The following is an 8,923-nucleotide window of genomic DNA, read 5'->3' on the forward strand; positions in this document are numbered from 1 at the left end:
TTAGTTTGACTAAAATGTATATCATACAGAGCATTAATATGCATTTAATAATGGCTTCATATGAGCATTTATACCTGTGCCTGCCTGTGTTAGGAACTATAAAGTATTCCAGATGTCATATAACACATTATTAATGCATTGATAATCACTATGACTATACGATCAAAAAGGAACTATAACATATTTAATAATAAACTAGAATACATCATATAAAAGAAGATGTGTAGGAAGAAGTCGTCTTACAATATGCCTTCTATACAACATCACTTTAAATAAGAAAACATGTAGTAGAAGGTGTTTTGACTTATTATGACCAATAGATTATAGACAATTTAAATACAGTGGTATGATGTTAGCACATTGTTTCCATCAGCACTGTCACACCTGGAACATCATCCACCGTGTGTGAGATTTAAAATAAAATAAAAAAAGAAAGAAAGAAAAATCCAGGAGTGGCTTTAAACTTGATTATTCTTTTATTGTCTTATTTAAGAATTGACTTCCTGTCTATATAAAGAAGGGGTCAATGAACTCAAAATATCAGCTTGCATGTTGAAGGAATTTTCATTATCACGTGGATGGAACAAAATGCTGTAATCATGTGCACGTTGTATGACTTCATATGGATACAGCAGCACTAATATCGGACGTAAATGTAAACAAAGGTTTGGATAATAACTGAGCCAGTGTGCTGTAACAGCATGACTGAGAGGAGGAAAGTAGGCCACAGGAATAATCTCACTGCTGTGTGCTGTTTTCTCCTCCTGAGCTCTCAGGATGATGGCTGAGCTTTAGGAATTCCAGCCATGTTTCTCTGATTGAACGGAGATATCAGTGAAAAGCTTTGGTTTTTAGGCAAATGATTTAAGTTCTGAGGATATATAAATTTTTTTGTCCGAATGTACAATAATTGTAATTTTGTGTTTATGCTGTTATATAGTGAGCAGTGCTATCATTAATTGACTAGGGGATACTCAGGATTTCATTTAGCAGGGATAGCATTCAATATTTGCTGCTTTAGTATTTGTTTTCATTTTTTTTTCTTTGCTAGATAATTATTTTGCTGTAGATATATCTCGTCAAAGGCACATTATGGATTGATGCATCAAGACGATTTAACCTGAATAATTTTGTTGCCCTGATGCTTTTTCTTCTTGATGTAAACCATTAATATATTCAGGGGAACTCTGATTAGATTAAATTGTTTCAGAAATGGCCAGATTATCCAGTCAAGGTTGGTCTATTGTAATGTAATGTAATACAGAAAGAACGACTTAATAGGATTAAGGATTTCAAATGTGTCACTAATTTTGGTAAATCAGTGTAAAGAGAGATGTGAGGTGTGTTTCAATAAAATGTATAAAAATGGACAAATATTGTTGGTAAATTACTGATACTGTTTACATGACTTGGTTTTCAAGTTTCAGAACATACAATTTAATAATATAGTATTGTAATAAATATATAAATATATACACTACATATTCAGTATCAGCTTGCACAACAGTCTCTAGAGTTTACACAGAATGGTGCGAAAAACAAAAAAGAGTGAAACAGAAACAGAAGCACCTTATTGATTAGAGAGGCCAGACTGGTTTGAAAATGACCTGAATGTTTGATATGAACTTTACCTGAAGCTCTCGACCTGTATCTGTGTGATTTCATGTATTAGTCTGCTGCAATATGATTGGCTGATTATGTAACTGCATAAATGATCAGGTGTACAGGTATTCCTAATTAACTGTTGGGTGTGTATATTAAATATTAAGTATATATTATGTGTTTATTTCACTCTGGAGTTACTGAGGAAGTTTCATCACTTTATATGTGACTTATTTTAAATCCATCCATCCATCCATCCATCGTCCATACTGCTTATCCTACACAGGGCTGCGGGGAGCCTGGAGCCTATACCGGGGGGGGGGGGGGGGGGGGGGGTGTTGGTACAAGGCAGGGGACACCCTAGATGGGGTTCCAATTCATCACAGGGAACAATCGCACACACACTCACACACTATGGACAATTTAGAGATGAAAATCAGCCTATAGTGCATGTCTTTGGACTGGGGGAGGAAAGCGGAATACCCGGAGGAAACCCCCGAAGCACTGGGAGAACATGCAAACTCAGGGTGAAGCTGGGAATTGAGCCCCAAACCTGGAGGTGTGAAGAAAACCTGCTAACCACTAAGCCTCTGTGCCACCCCTCATTTTCCATTATATTGTCTAATCAGCACTGTGAAGTCAGCTTACATTCAACACTTCCTTCCACATTTTCTCTAGGGCATTTCTCAGCTGTTGTTTTGCCTCCTTTTTGGAGGCTATCATCTCATTTTAACTCAATTAAATACGCTCAATTACTCAGCAGAAAAGGAAGCAGATGATCCCATTTTGAGTAAGCTCAGCTCTAATTTCATCCAACTCTGCATGAACTTAGCCCATATCCATTAAAAAGTGGAATAAAAATAGTGAACTACATCCTTTTAAGGAAGAATTCTCTATGGTGTCTAGCTAAAATAAACATAATCTTAGCTGAGGTGTGTGACTTTGGTCCTCAGATTTGGTGAACAGCACAATCAGGACACATCAGCTGATGAACGTGGATATGTGGGTCAACACGAGGACTTAATTAGAATGATATTAGCAGTGTACGAATCAGAAGGTCAAGGTCCTAGGTCAGGTTTCTGATGCATAAATACATTTCAAATTGAATTAGTTGTTAATAAATAAGAAACTGTAATCCATACTTTCGATGTGTACAGTATGTTAATAACACAAATATGCAAAGTTTGTCTGTTTGTTTTTGTTTTGTTTTTTTTTTAAAAAAAAAAAAAAAAGATATAACTCTTAAATGGGACAAGTGCATGACTTGATTTTTTTTTAACTGAAAGAAATAATAATTAGCATGCAGGTGACTAATATGCATATTCCATGCTCGTAATACACACTCCATATGTTTGAATGTTATGAAAATACATGAGTCACTATTGCAGCGCTGCAGTGCTCCCAGCACTCTCTCTCCCAGCCGAGGAGTTTCCTTCAGGCCAGCCTCTCTGCTTCCTCACCACTTCAGACTGTCTGTTTTAGACAAGAGTCATTTATACAACATGGAAGCTGCTGGTCTGAGTAGACGGCGTGATTGTGACTACTGTATTAGCTTTGGCATCTCGTGCTCTCGAGTAGACCATAAAGGCCCCAGAGATAAATGTAGTAGGCTCTGTGTGTGAAGAAGCTTCACTGATCATAAGCTGAGAGAAAGAAAATTGTACAGCACAGTAGAATAAAAATACCACGGGCAATGTAATAACAAGATTTTTTTACTAAGTGTAAATCATCTTGTACAGTACTGGGTTGCTGGTAGAGAGCAGGAACCAGTTTGCATGCTTAAGGTCACATGACACACTGCAGAGGCTCCGTTACTAAATTATGTAGGAGGACAGAGATTTGATGCAGCATGTGGTCTGTTGTATGCCCCTGAGCATGAGTGGATGCTACAGAGGGTAACTGGGTAAGGAGGAAGGATTCTGCTATAGGAATGTCCCATATTAAAATTGCTGGTCGTCTACAGCCAAATATACAGATATCTGTAATGGGTCAGCTTCTTCTTCTTCTTCTTCTTCTTCTTCTTCTTCTTCTGTATTATATGTAGTTGTTAAAAATATGATGTTAATTGATGTTAAAAAAAAATTATATATAATAGAGTCCAGATATGACCGATTTCAAAAAATTTTCCCTGTGTGGTTATTTCTCAGCCATTAAAATCCACAGCGTAGATTTGTCTGTAGATTGGGGACAGTGGCAAGTATATTGTGGACCAAGTGCACAATTGGAAGTAGCCATATTTAATGATTTTAATGACAATTGGTCTCTGTCCCCAAGAATACCCCAAATGCAACCAGTGTGCATTTTAGGTGGAATTACGGCTGTACTCCGGTTGCCGTATGTGGGCCAAATGACAAAAGTTCTGAGAAACTCTACTTAAGTTAAAATATGGTTAGCGTCTAAATGTTAAATTAAAAGTAGAAGTATGGAGCCAAAAAGCTGCTTGTATGAAAGTCAGAAAGTTTTCCCCTTGTGGTTATTTCTCAGCCAGTAAAAGTCATGGAATAGATTTGTCTGTAATAAAAACAAAGGGGAAAAAAGCACTCTGATTTACTAGAACACATGATACAGAACAATTTATGATACAGCATGTTATAAACACTACTTTGAACACACTCTCTTAACAGTTTATGAATGCATTATTGGATAACATTGTTATTAAAGTCCCCGTGAAGTGCCTTGAAATGCGCAGCGTTATTCATCATGTTTATGTAATTTCCACTGAAACAGGAAGTCAGGGCGGGACATATCGAGTGGCTCCTCATACTTTTTAAATAGCAAATAGTGTTTAGCTTACCTCACAGCCCCTGCTAAACCGTACTTGACAGTTAGTACCATGGATTTTTATAATGTTGGGGCGGGGCACTTCAGATTCTAGAGAGCATTTAACTTTACAGAAAATCTGATGAGAAGCTGAAGTGCAGAATGATGTCATCAAAACTGTTGATCCGTATCGGTGGTGGAGAGAGACTGTACATTTTGAATGCACAGATCTTGTAAATGTGAATTGTCTTTGTTTTAGAGCGCACTGGCTTGTAGATCACCTTAAGGCTGACATATTCATACTGAAAGCCACAAAACTTCTATTTTGATTTCATGGGGATTTTAACTGCAGTGCCTTTAAAAAAAAAAAATAATAAAAAAAAAAAAAATAATAATAATAATAATAATAATAATAATAATATCAATGTGTATAATGCCTTTTTAATGCTTGTTATCAAAGTATTCACAGGTAAGTATAAAGAAAGTATAAAGTGATACCAAACACTGTAATATGGGAGCCCAATAATGTTATTTTAGGAAAAAAACATTTATTAAACTCGAACATTTTTCTTAAAATCCAGAAATCTTACATCTTAAAGTCCTGAAACCAAAAATCTCTCCTTTTTTTTTTTTTTTTTTTTTTTAAATTTCACAAATCTTAAGTGCTATTATGATTAATTATATACTGTAGTGCATCAGAAATAATGCAAATAATAAATATCTCCATTTCTCTCTTTGTACTCTGAAGTCATTTACACATTCATTCTTTGTCAATCACCTGTTAGACACCCCCTACCTAGCTAATTAGCACACTTTATTCTGGATCATAATAAATCATCGCCACACACTTTCAGATTTTGCTCATGAATCAGCCCCTACTTCTCAAATCTGGGATCTCATAGAACTTCTCACAGATACTTGTGACCTTCCAATAAATTAAACACGATGGATAACAGTTGTCGGTGCTAATGGTGCGTGCATTTTGCAACAACAAAAATAGCACATACACCAGCAAAAGCAGTCAATAAAGTCAGCGCCAAGAAGACAGAATGAACATTCATCTTGCAGCATAAGCTAAGGGTGAGTCGGAATTAAAACTAGAGGTCTGTCTGTACAAAAGACATGAGAGTTACATGCTAGCAGTCATGATCTTGACTCCAGTAAACACTGATATCTTCAGTTCAGCTTATTGTTTATTGGTATTTTACACCTGATGTAAAGATCGCAGTTCATAAGTGACAGTTGGACATTTGGCATCTCCACACTGTACAATATTTAATATTTACAAATCAGGGCAGCCATGACCGGACTGTGTACAGATCAGAGGGATGTTCTGGGGCCGATAGGTCAAAACCCACACCACTGACAAGATAAATGTTTAAGACCAGCCTAATTTCAGGACATATTTTGCAGTCAATTTTCTAATTATCATGCTGTGTGGGGAAGGCATTAGCTAGCTCAGATTGCAGATGATTAATCCTGGCTAAATATAATTGAGTTTAGGGTTTAGTTATGGCAATAGCAAGTGCATTGTGGAAGTAGCCATATTTATGAAAATTTTAATGGCAATTGGAATCTGGCCCAAACACTGGCCAAATGCAACCAATGTTTGTGTAAAGTTTCAATTTTAGGCCAAGTTTTAAGCATACAGTCTCATCAAGGTGGAGTTACGGCTGTGCTCTGGCTACCATAAGTGAGCCAGATGACATAGTAAGTGGGCCATTACCAGGGTGAAAAAAAGTACTGAGAAACTCTAATTAGGTTAAAATATGGTTAGTTTCTAAATGTTAATTCAAAATAGAAGTATGGAGCCAAAAAAAAAACTGCTTGTATGAAAGTCTGAGAGTATCAACATTTATTCGTACTCAGGTTTTGTTTATTATTACGCCTGGGATCCTTCAGCACAGAGTGTTCAATAATTAAGGACGCATTTTTTAAATTTAGTCTTGGCAGCGTTGACAAAGATGAGGTGAATGTTCTTTCCATTTGAAGTGATGCTGATAAAAATGCAGGTGATTTTGTGTTAAACAATCTGGTGTAAGGCTTTCCAGAAATCATTTTACCCTGCAACTATGTGCGCCCTTTTTTTCTTTTCTTTTTTTTTTGTTTGTTTGAAAGGGTACCATTAGCACAGTTGCACGCAGATTTATTTGACATTGGTGTACAGTAAATTCGATGTTTTGGGGGTTTGTATTCTGAAAAATAGTGTAAAACAACATGATTGGCATAGCAGCTGGGCAAGAGAAAATATATATATATATATATATATATATATATATATATATATATATATATATATATATATATCATGGCATTTGAGATATTTAAGGAGTACTTTTAAGGGCCAAAGAGTAACTTATTTCTTGTAAATTTACTTGAGCAAGAGTGCAAGTATTCAACTTCATAATACTCGAGTAAAGTATCAATATACCAAGATATTACCTAAGTACAATAATGAAGTACAGTTTCTGAAGTATTTTCCCCTCCTGGCCATTATTCATTATTCATCAGGGAAATTTCAAAAAGTGTTTCAAACAACACAACTCCCATCAAACATCCTGAAATACACACAAACGCACAAACAAGGAAACGCACAGAGATCTTTAAGAATCAAAAATGGGAGTTTAAATAACATGTGTCAATATTTATTGGTTGTTCTGTTTGTACTTCTGTTTCAGTTACATAACTTATTTCAGCATTTTGTTTATAACAACATATACACAACCTGTTTAACACATCCCTTTAAATCACAAGTGGTTTCCTTTCTAATATCATCAGCACACTATATGGGGTCTTTCATTATTGTAATCATCATCATTATATATACAATCAAGGTGATATGCAAGTTAAATTGGCAATTTGAAGAAAAAAAAAAAAAAGCTCTGCGTACACAAGAAATACAGAAATATTTCTACAGCAAGGTGTGTTTAGAAAAGCAGGGAACTATTCTTTGTTTCGGTGAGTGGCGTAGCTTTGGTTATAGTGGTAATACATTTTACTCACATGAGTGCTCATAGAAAACAAGGCTTGAAATGGAGACAATTTAAGAAACATTCCCAGTGCTTAAAAATATTTATATATATATATATAAAAAAAATAAAGCCTGACTAGCCTGGTGCATGAGTTAAAGTATAAATGCCAACTTAGCGATATCTTAAACCACTGGTTCTGACAGTGATACTAGTACTGAATGCTTTACTGAATACTTTACAGCACCATATGAGAATCCATATCCAAGAAAGTTTACTTTCTTGGTACAAATATTCCACATTTTAACAGGAAACAAGACAGGAGATAATACTACCTGGCTATAGATTAGAAAACAAAAGAGTAATATGACATTTATCAGAAAAAAATTCATACTTTTTTATGCCAAGCATTCACCAGAATATGACTGTAGGCTTATAATACTCTAATCAAAAGTCTTACATGCAAAAGTTAAAACCTACGTACATGGCTTGGCCTAAATTGAAGTCAAATTTGTCTATGCAAGTTTGCTGCATTTAACTTGCATCAAACATTCTTACCTGTGATCCCCAATTTATATCCAGAATTTATATCTTGATAGAGATTATCTCTGTTAAAATGCATATACAGCATGTAAAGACGTGTTCAAACCATTTCAAGTGGTCTAAGAAGCATTATAGTCATTTTTGATGCAAGTGTAAATGTAGCCATCTGTCCAAGTCACAGTTACCAATCAAACCCTATCCTAATACATTACACCATAATGCTCAAGGTCTATAACTGCCAAAGTCGGTGTCTTAATGAACATTTTGAAGGAACATTTATTATTTGTTTTTAATATAAAACAACTGAAAGCAAACAACACAACAAGCTGGTTGCAGAAGCTACCAGAAGCTGGTTTTACAAATTGATCAGATTTTGAAGATGCATGAAACGAGCAGGTAAAGCAAACAGTGTTTTATCATTCATCGTTTTTTTCTTATTGTATATGCAGTATTCAGTGATCCAGTTTCCATTTCTGAGTTTCAGCAACACATGAATCATCTAAGAACCAAAGGCTTATACCGCGGAACTCCAGGGCCAGGACTATCACAAAAAAAGATACAATCAAGCATACCAAAATTTTATTAACTTCAAATTAGCTTTACATTTTTAAGTGAAGAAACCAAATTAAAAACTTAAAAAATGTAATGCCAAAGAAGTTACACAATTAGGTGAGTCCTGCTTATTTTGAATCAATTAGAGAAAACCAACCAACAATCCCAGAAACTTCTGCAGAAGTGGGAACATATTTAGTATCCGTTTCATGGATAGTCCAAATCATTATGCTGAGACGCTCTATTATTTACTGTAGTTACCCAAAAGTGAACTGTAAAAATGAGCAAAATTTAATTCACATAAGATTTCCTCAATGGTTCTTTAAATGGGTAATGGCTATAGTGTTCTTAAAAAGTTCTACTTAGAACCTTTCCTTGAAAGGGAAACCCTTTATTATAGGGTTTTATGAAGAACATTTAAGAATTTCCCCAATGGGACAAAACCAAATAACCCTTTAATGCAGTTGTTCTCAAAGTATGGTCAATGAAGCATAGTC

This window comes from Ictalurus furcatus, chromosome 25 (genome assembly GCF_023375685.1).
Source record: "Ictalurus furcatus strain D&B chromosome 25, Billie_1.0, whole genome shotgun sequence".
NCBI classification, from domain to species: Eukaryota; Metazoa; Chordata; class Actinopteri; order Siluriformes; family Ictaluridae; genus Ictalurus; species Ictalurus furcatus.